This window comes from Sander vitreus, chromosome 1 (genome assembly GCF_031162955.1).
Source record: "Sander vitreus isolate 19-12246 chromosome 1, sanVit1, whole genome shotgun sequence".
NCBI classification, from domain to species: domain Eukaryota; kingdom Metazoa; phylum Chordata; class Actinopteri; order Perciformes; family Percidae; genus Sander; species Sander vitreus.
The window spans coordinates 7,328,351-7,337,339 of record NC_135855.1 but is presented as its reverse complement, the minus strand read 5'-3'; positions in this window follow the sequence as shown (position 1 = coordinate 7,337,339).

The following is an 8,989-nucleotide window of genomic DNA, read 5'->3' as shown; positions in this document are numbered from 1 at the left end:
CGGCCGTCACTCACACACACACACACACACACACACACACACACACACACACACACACACGGGCACAGCAGGCAGAGGGGGGGAGAGAGAGATACCCGTTTCTCTTCGGGAGACTTGTTTAAATTATGACAAATAAGCTATATACATTAGATTTAGTATTTAGTTCATACTTCTTTTGGTGTATTTGTTTTCTGATTTTAATGCTATAGACTGTTGCCGTGCTTACATTACTCCCTTACCCCTACTACCAGTCCCTATGGCCACTTGGCCAGTGCGAATGCAAATGGGAAAAAGTTTAGAAGTGGACTTTTCCTATAACTAAGTTCCTGTAACTACTTGGTCGGAAGACGGCTAATGATACCACACACAAGACTCTACGTCATAGAGTTCATTAGCTGTGAAAGGGGGCGTGGCCAAAGCATAGGGGTAGGGGCAAACCTTTACCAATGAATAAGGAACTCTCTGCTGAGTTGATGATACCTCACACAAGGGTCTACATCAAACGGGTCATAATTTAGTATAAAGGGGCGTGGCTACAGCATAGAGGGTGGGTCAAACCATCACTAATCAAAAAGAAACTCTCTGCTGAGTTCAATGATACCTCACACAAGACTCTACCTTAAATGGGTCACCAGTTATGAAAGGGGCGTGGCTTAATCATAGGGGGAGGGCCAAACCATCACCAATGAATTAGGAACTCTCTGCTGAGTTCAATGATACCTCACACAAGACTCTACCTTAAACGGTTTAAAAGCCATATGAGAGGGGTGTGGCCTGAGTACATGGGCGTGGTTAAAATATAGGGGGCTGCTCAGTATCACATGTAGACCACACATTATAAGTTTCATGTAAATCGGATGATGTTTGTCATATAAGGCGGATTTCCTGTTGCCAGCGGGGGGCGCTATGACCAAAAGTCAATTTTGGCCTGTAGATGTCCTCAGACCTGGACCCTTGTCAAACCTGAGAAATTTCAGGCAGATATGACAATGTACACTAAAGTTACAACAGCTTCTTCGTTCATCGCTAAATGCTCAAAATGGCCACCACGCCACACCCACACCATTTGACAACAAGTTTTTCTTTTAATAACTTTTCATCTTTAAGGTGTTGAGATGGTACAGACCAAACTTGAAGTCCATCGGATGAAATCTCTAGGAGGAGTTAGTATAGCGCCTTGACTTTTAGGTCTACTTCCAACTTCTACTTCCACCAATTTTGGTGAGTTTTTGAGTATGTTAAGCCCCTCAAAAAGGCAATTCAGTTGCCGGAAAAATAATAATTCCTTCAGTTTCAATAAGGCCTTTGACGCTGTTGGCGCTCGGGCCCTAACTAGAACTACAAGCAGTTATAGCGCCCCCTAATTGCCGATATTTACCAGATTTGGTACAGAGCCTCAGAGCGGCATGCCGAACAAGCATCACAAGTTTCATGTTGATAGCATTCACTGTGGCAGGGATATTGCAATTGCAAATTTCCCATTTAAATGCATTGAGTTACTGGCCAAAATAAATAAATGTTGATTATAGCGCCCCCTAATGGCCGATCTTCGCCAAATTTGGTACAGAGCATCGTAGTGGGATGGTGAACAATGATGTAAAGTTCTTTGCTGAAGACATTTAATTTGGCCGAGATATGATATGATATGTGTGTAGTAGCTAGCTAGGAAAATTTGTTTGGTCGTGAAATGTGCATACTTTAACGTAGCAAAATTCTTTTAATAACTTTTGGTCAGGTCCATCTGGAGATGCTACATACCAGGTTTTGTGCAGATCGGTCGCACGGCTTAGGACGAGTTTGAAAAAGTCGGTTTTGCGCATTGCACAATATTGCAAAAAAACATTTAAACAGAAATGGGCATGGCCTATAACGTGATTCAGCTTGATTCAAGGAACACGTGTATGTAAGGTTTTTTAATGACACTTTAGTAGATCAAAATCAAGTGGTTCTTGCATTCTTCACAAATTGCTTAAAAATTAAAAATGAGAAGAAAGTCTTTCAGTCTTTTGTTGCTTACTCACAGTAAGTGCTCAGCTTGGGTTTCAGCATGTACGCACCAGAGGTTTTGTGGTCAATGTTGCTCCTTTTTAAGAATCTATGCAAGCACCTTGGACTTGAAATTAGGACTCTAGTCAGTTCAATCATTCTTCAGAGACCTCATGTAGCGAAGAACATTACCAGAAGCTTTGTGATCACCAGGCTATGCAGGGGATGGCTTCTGGAAACCCTGCTCACTCCTCACTGAAAGAAGAGCCCTGGAAAGTTCCCCTGATCAATTTCTGCGCCATGCGAGGAATTATGGAATAAAGACAGGGATTTACTTTTAGGCTTGTTTATGGAACAATTGTCAAAGCCCAAAGAAAGACATGCATTAGAACTAGTTAAGTATTTATACTTCTTTTCGGAAAGAATTACCATTTTTGTGTTTTGAGAGATCAGGATTTGCTGAATCGACTTCACTACACAGCTTTCAAACCTGATCTGGACAACATACATAATGATGGGGGTTCCTTACTGTTGCTTTTTTTTACAATAAAAATCTGATTTGAAATCTGTCTTTCCACAGAGGTCTTTCCAGTGTGACACATGAGGATGTTTCTGCAGCTGGTTATCAGCATTACGGTATAATAGACGTTTTACTTTAACCACCAGTTTCTAAGAAAAGCTTTTGTTCCCCAACTGTGCACCCTCAGCTAGGAAAGTTAATCTACTGCCCATTAAAAACAGCGATGACAGATTCTATATCTAAGCTCCTTTTGTTTAACACAGTTCTTGAATGAATTTGCAAATTGCTCTGATCTGAAAATACAAAGCACTCTCTCACTCCTAATAACAGACTGGGTAAGAGGCTGGACTGATGTGAATTGGTGAGAAACAGCCAGGAGTAAGTATCTCTTCCTGACATCAAAAGACTGCCATCTCACTTCTGTCAGCTTAGGCAGGGAGGGATGACAGAGGGCCGCCAGGCAGACACATATCCCTCTGCAAGCTGAGCCCACAGAGTGCTGGATGGATGTTGATGTCGAGGCCTGCACCACGGATGAAACCTTCAGTAAATATAGTGCCAAAAAGAAAGCTGAGACAATGTGCGGTGTAGTCCATCCCAGCAATGGAATTTTGGTTCCTGCAACATTTTGTTCAATTCTGACCTAAAATCTTCTTGACATTAATTCAAAACAACCTCCAAAACTGTTTTAATATCATATTTATTTTTTTCATTATGTGATACTTTGTGCATGCATGGTTACATTTCTGTTAGGGCTGTCAAAATTAACGCTTTAATAACAAGTTAACGCAAATTCCTTTTAACGCCACAAATGTTTTTGACTGTGATTTTGCTCAGTAGTTTGGGAAATCAGGAAGCTGCAGCAGTAACGTTGTGGAGTTTGTTGCCAACTTGGCGACTTTCTCCCTAGATTTAGCGACTTTTCAGACCCTCTGAGCAACCTAAATACTGGCTCTCAATTGATTAAAAACTGTAATGAAGTTATGGGCTGTGGTTAATTACGATTAATGGCAAATTAACTACTCTACTCACTATATTTGTCTGAGCTTTAGTTACTTTTCAGATAGTCTCGCTTTGCCTAGTGTATATCCCTGGGATTTATGCGGTGCTGCAGGAAATTCTGCCGGACGCATTTAGTTTCCGTTTCCTTTCGCTTTTTTTGTGTTGGAATTTAAAATTTGGTGGACTATTCTTGACTGCTCCTCAGATCTCTGCATGGTACATTGAGACAGCTAGCTAGACTATCTATGTGTCTCTCTGTCTGTCCAGTCTTCTGTCGCACGACTATTTTGCAGCTCCTCTGTGCAGAGTTTAACACCGCCCATGACACTTCTGATTGGTTTTAAGAAATGCCATTAAACTAGAGCACGTTTTCCTCCCATCCCCGATTATTAAGTGGAGTAGCCAGACTCCAACCAATCAGAATCGCCATGGGCGATGCTAAACTCCGCACAGAGCCGCTGCAAAATAGTCATGCGACAGAAAACTCAGCTCTGAGGAGCAGTTAACCTTAGTCCTCATTAATCCACCGAATTTAAAATTCCAACACAAAGAAAGCGGAAGGAAACAGAAAATACATGCTTCCGGCTCTGGAGCAATCCCGGAAGTGGAACGTCAAGGATATAGACCACTTTTCCCTTGAATAGACCATTCCCTTCCTGTCCAGTGAAAACCATGTATGTCCAGATTCCAAAATTCTCCTTCTTAATTAATAAAGTCTTTAAAAAGCCTGATGGATCAGCTGGAAAATGCATCAAAGTTTTTGAAAGGTTGAATTTTTAGAGATACAGCATTCTCACAGGACAGTGACGCTACAAACATGATGATCATATAGAATATGATGCATTGCTGTAGATTAAACTACAGTATAGTATCAAAAGGAGTTAAAATGAGTTGTGACCTCAGCTCTTTTCTCTTGTTTACTGGCAGCAATGAGGCTCATGTAATTGGGTAGGCTTTCCCCTGCTCCATATTTTGGTATGGTAACAGAATATAAGCTTCCTCCTGAGTTGTGCTCTTTTATCTATCCTGTATTTTGCAACAAGTGGAGGAGCAGTGCGTTCTCATCAGAGCCTGAAAAGAGCCTTTGTTTGGCTCTGAACACCTGGACAGAGTTGGTTCAGACTCTCCCTCCTTCCCTCTTTCCTTCTCTCTCTCTTTCTCTCCCTCTTTTCTCTTTCTGCCCATCTTTTTCACTCTGAATTGTTCTCTCCTCCCCTCTCTCTCTTTTACACTCTCTCTTTCTCTGTGTTTAACTGCAGCACTGTGACTGAAAGTCCAGACAAACATTAGACAGGCATGGGAAAGTGCTTTTAGGTTGACGAGATAGCAGCACATTGTGAGAAAGATATTTATAGTCAAGGCCATTTTAGTGGTCTTACCTAGGAGATTCTCAAAATCAACACTGAGACCAGGGCAGTTAGGAGTATTCAAGTGTTTGTAATACTCTGTATTTTGTACCCTGAAATTAAATTTCAACCCTAAAATTACATTATTTCTGTGCTACATGACTTGTTCCCACAATATAGTAACTTTTATCCTTGACTTAATCAATTTGTGTCCTAAGGATAAATAATTTGTGCCCTGAGTTATTGTAATAGCTTAATTACGTCCCTCACATTGATAATATTAACACCTTTGCCAAGGAGGTTATGTTTTCGGCTCAGATGTTTATTTGTTTGTTTGTCTGTGGCCCAATTTAATGAAACCTGGTGGAAGGGTTAAGCATGGGCCAAGGTTGAACCCATTCAATCTTGAGGCAGATCCGAAACACTGTGCGGATACACAGATTTATTTCACTTTCGTTAACATTGGGAGGGCATTTGTGTTGCATTCATGTGGTGTTGGAATAATTGGAAAAATGTGTTCCTGGCTCACCTGATACGTTTCCTTTGCTCTATCAACGTGTTGCTAAACACTCTGAGAACACGTCCTCTTTGTAGCGGCCATGTTGTTTCCATTACATTACATTTCACCCGGGAAATGGGACCATCAGAGGAGCATGTGAACGCACCATTGGTCTTGGCGGAGGTCTGCACTCTCAGAGTGCCGTTCTAGTTTCATATTTGTTTTTTGTAATGGACTGAGATACACTTGGCTGCTTTAGCTGTTACTTTAGTTGTTTGTAATTCCTCCTGATCTGCTGTACTTTGTCTTGCTGTTGTACCGGAGAGTATCACATTGCTATAAAATATTATTATATCATGCGTTTTATATACTAGTACAGTACCCGTTGAAAATGTGCCTGTTTGGAACGATTGCATGGCCTGTGGTATTGTTGCTTGTAGAATTCTTCAAAACCAAATTGTACCCCAAAATTACTTACAAAAGGACCCCAGACCACTTAATATGCAACTCCACTGTATAGCCTACTACTGACTTACAGTGTAGGCTATGTCTACATCAGAGGAAGACATTGTACTACTGTATTTACCTGACAGAGAATGGGGCAGAATCATAATGTAATCACAAAATATTACAATGACAATGTGGAGTAATCAGACATTAGCGTCATGGACTCATGGCAGTGCGCTACCCACCTGGCCCAATATGAGAGCTAATCAGCACATATCTGCGTTCATCAACCACCAGAACCAGACCGTTTGTGTGTGTGTGTGTGTGTGTGTGTGTGTGTGTGTGTGTGTGTGTGTGTGTGTGTGTGTGCGCGCGCAGAGAGAGAGAGAGAGAGAGAGAGAGAGAGAGAGAGACGTCTTGTGTCGGATGATCTTTAACAAATATAACACTTCAGCAGAGGTGCTCATTTCCATACAGGTTTAGTGGCTTGACGGTTAGTGGTGAAGCATGGATTTGATTCGCAGGGGTATTTTGGCGACGGTAATGTTATTAGTGTTGTAAGTTAGCAGTAGACTTAATTAACTTGACCCAGGGTGAGTCTGATGCAGAAGCGTTTTTTGGCACGGGCGAAGCGGGCAGCCGCCCGGGGCGGCATTTTTTCATGACACATGGGGGGCAATCCTCAAAGCGGTTTTCTACTGTATTTCACCGTGTGGGGGAATTGGTAAATTGGCGCCCCTGCTTCCTGAGAAGGTACTGTGCTCAGAGAAGCTGTGTGCCAAATGGAACGGTCTGGACAAGGGGGGGAACGGGGGACCATGAGCCTCCTTGAGCTTATCGAAGGGGGTCTCGCCCCGGGTGTAATTCAATGTAGAACCGCAACTGGTCTGATGAAAACTGATGTGTCTGCCCGTTTCAACTCTGAGATTTTCTCACATTGCACAGCTATGTGAAGGAATTATCTCCGAGATTACGTTATGTTCTGCCAGCTCACAACAACCTAATACAATAGCAGGAAAAGAGTCAAAGGCTGTAACACCCCCCACCCCCCGCTGTTGTAAAGCGTTCTGCATGTGGCGTCTGCGTGTGATGTGCAGGTTACCTTCCCCCCAAACACGGACACACATACATACAGATACGTCTCGCTTTATTAGATAGATAGCCTGCCTATAAGTGGCATCACGCTCTGTCTGCCACTTGTTGTCTGTAGCTGGTTGTGCTTTGCATGTATGGGATTCTGAAACATCCTTAAATTGTCATTTGTTTATTCAAAGTCAAAGACAGTCAAAGTAGTGCTACTTTGCACATTTTTGTCGGTCTGAGGTGTATTTCACATTTTATCTGCCAAAGCTCTGCTGCTTTCTTCGACCCTCTGTCTCTGGTGAGAGGGGGAGTGGCCAGCGGCTAGAGCGGCAAAAGCCAATGTGTGCTTCTCCTACCAATATATATTTAATGATATATTTTGCATTTCTAATCCAAGCAACGTCAAACTTGGCACCGCACTTACTTGTGCCCGTAGCAAGACACCTGTCAAGGTTGAAATCCATCGGACTAACGGTTTGAGAGATATGCACATAACAGACACACAGACAGACAGACGTTCCTGCAATGTATAGATAGATGAATGAGCAAAAATATGACAGTACAGCATATCAAACTACAACCTCATCATCAGACCCAAGCAGGATCTTTTTTTTCTTTTCAGCAGGGCTCCAGAGTGAAACATTTTGGAATTTAGCAAACCGATTTTCTGCTTGGCGTGGAGAAGTGTTTATTAATTTGTTTAAAATGTGTGAAAAATTCTGTGTCCATAGATTGCGTGAGGCATGGCTCATTATCATATCATATTTATTACTTGTGCTGTTGTGTTGGACTGTGTTACGGCACAGTACATGTATTAGGTCACTCAGTGTAAATAAACATTAAGTTCAGTGCAACAACAAAAAAACAACATTCTCTATATCTGTATATCTGTATCAGTGTCTCTGTGTCCCAACCGGCAGTAGCAGGTATGCAACTTGTTCTATAATGCATGTAAGGGATGTGATCAGGACCCCGACGCAAAGCGAAGGGGTCTTGAATCAGCCTGAAGGGGTTGTATTCGCTATAACAACCGCCTCGCTCTACATTATCCCGCTTATTAAATGGCTACTTACCAAATAAATCAATAATTTGACACAAAATATTAATTTAAAAAGGAGTTTTTTTTTATTGATTTAAATACGATTGTATTGCTTCCGCTAAAGAAAATAGTCTGTTACGTCTCTACGGTTGGAATCCTACTAATTAGCGTTGTTGTCTGGACTACTGCGTAGCAATCATATAAAGATGTAGCGATAGATTGGTTGAATTGGAGGACAGAAGTTGATCTACGTTGCCCTACTTTTTGCCACAGCTGATAAATGATCCGGACTTCTTTCAGCAGATTTATAGCTGCTGTCCTCCAGAGTGAAAAGAACTGCATCCATGGCAACGCTCTGCTATGCATGGCAAAAGTGTTTTATACTTAGCAACGGTCTGTTATCAAGAAAATAACAGACCGCAGAATGCCTTAGAATTCAACCAAGCCATGTAATAATAGGTTGTAACTAGGGCTGTCGAAATAATGCGTTAATTTCGATTAATTAATCTGAGAAAAAATAACGCGTTAAAAAAATTAACGCAGATTAATCCATTCCATATTGACGTTTGCATACAGACGAAAATCTGGTGCCACTGATATGTCTGCGCTTCTCTCTGATGTTACAGGAAACACAAACCCCGCTGCATGTGACGCTAGTTGTATGCGATTAATTTCGATTAATTAATCACAGAGTATGTAATTAATTAGATTACATTTTTTAATCGATTGACAAGCCCTAGTTGTAACACACACCAACACACATTCTATGATGAATCATGCACAAGCTAAAGAAGCTAATGGGATTACGTTTCAGTGCGTTGTTTATTAGTAGTAGTGTTTTAAATCTTTACGTGGCTTGCCTCCTGTCATATTCCCCTCCATGGACAGTGTACACTTTTCTTCCTATTTAAACACTTTATTAGAGAATATGTTGTATATTTGATTATATGCCATTATTTTTTAGGTTAGGTCTATATATTATTTCTCAAGCAACATACAGGTTATGTTGCTTTTAATATACTTTTATATTGTGAAGGTTTAATTTTCTCTTTGTTGTTATTTTGCAC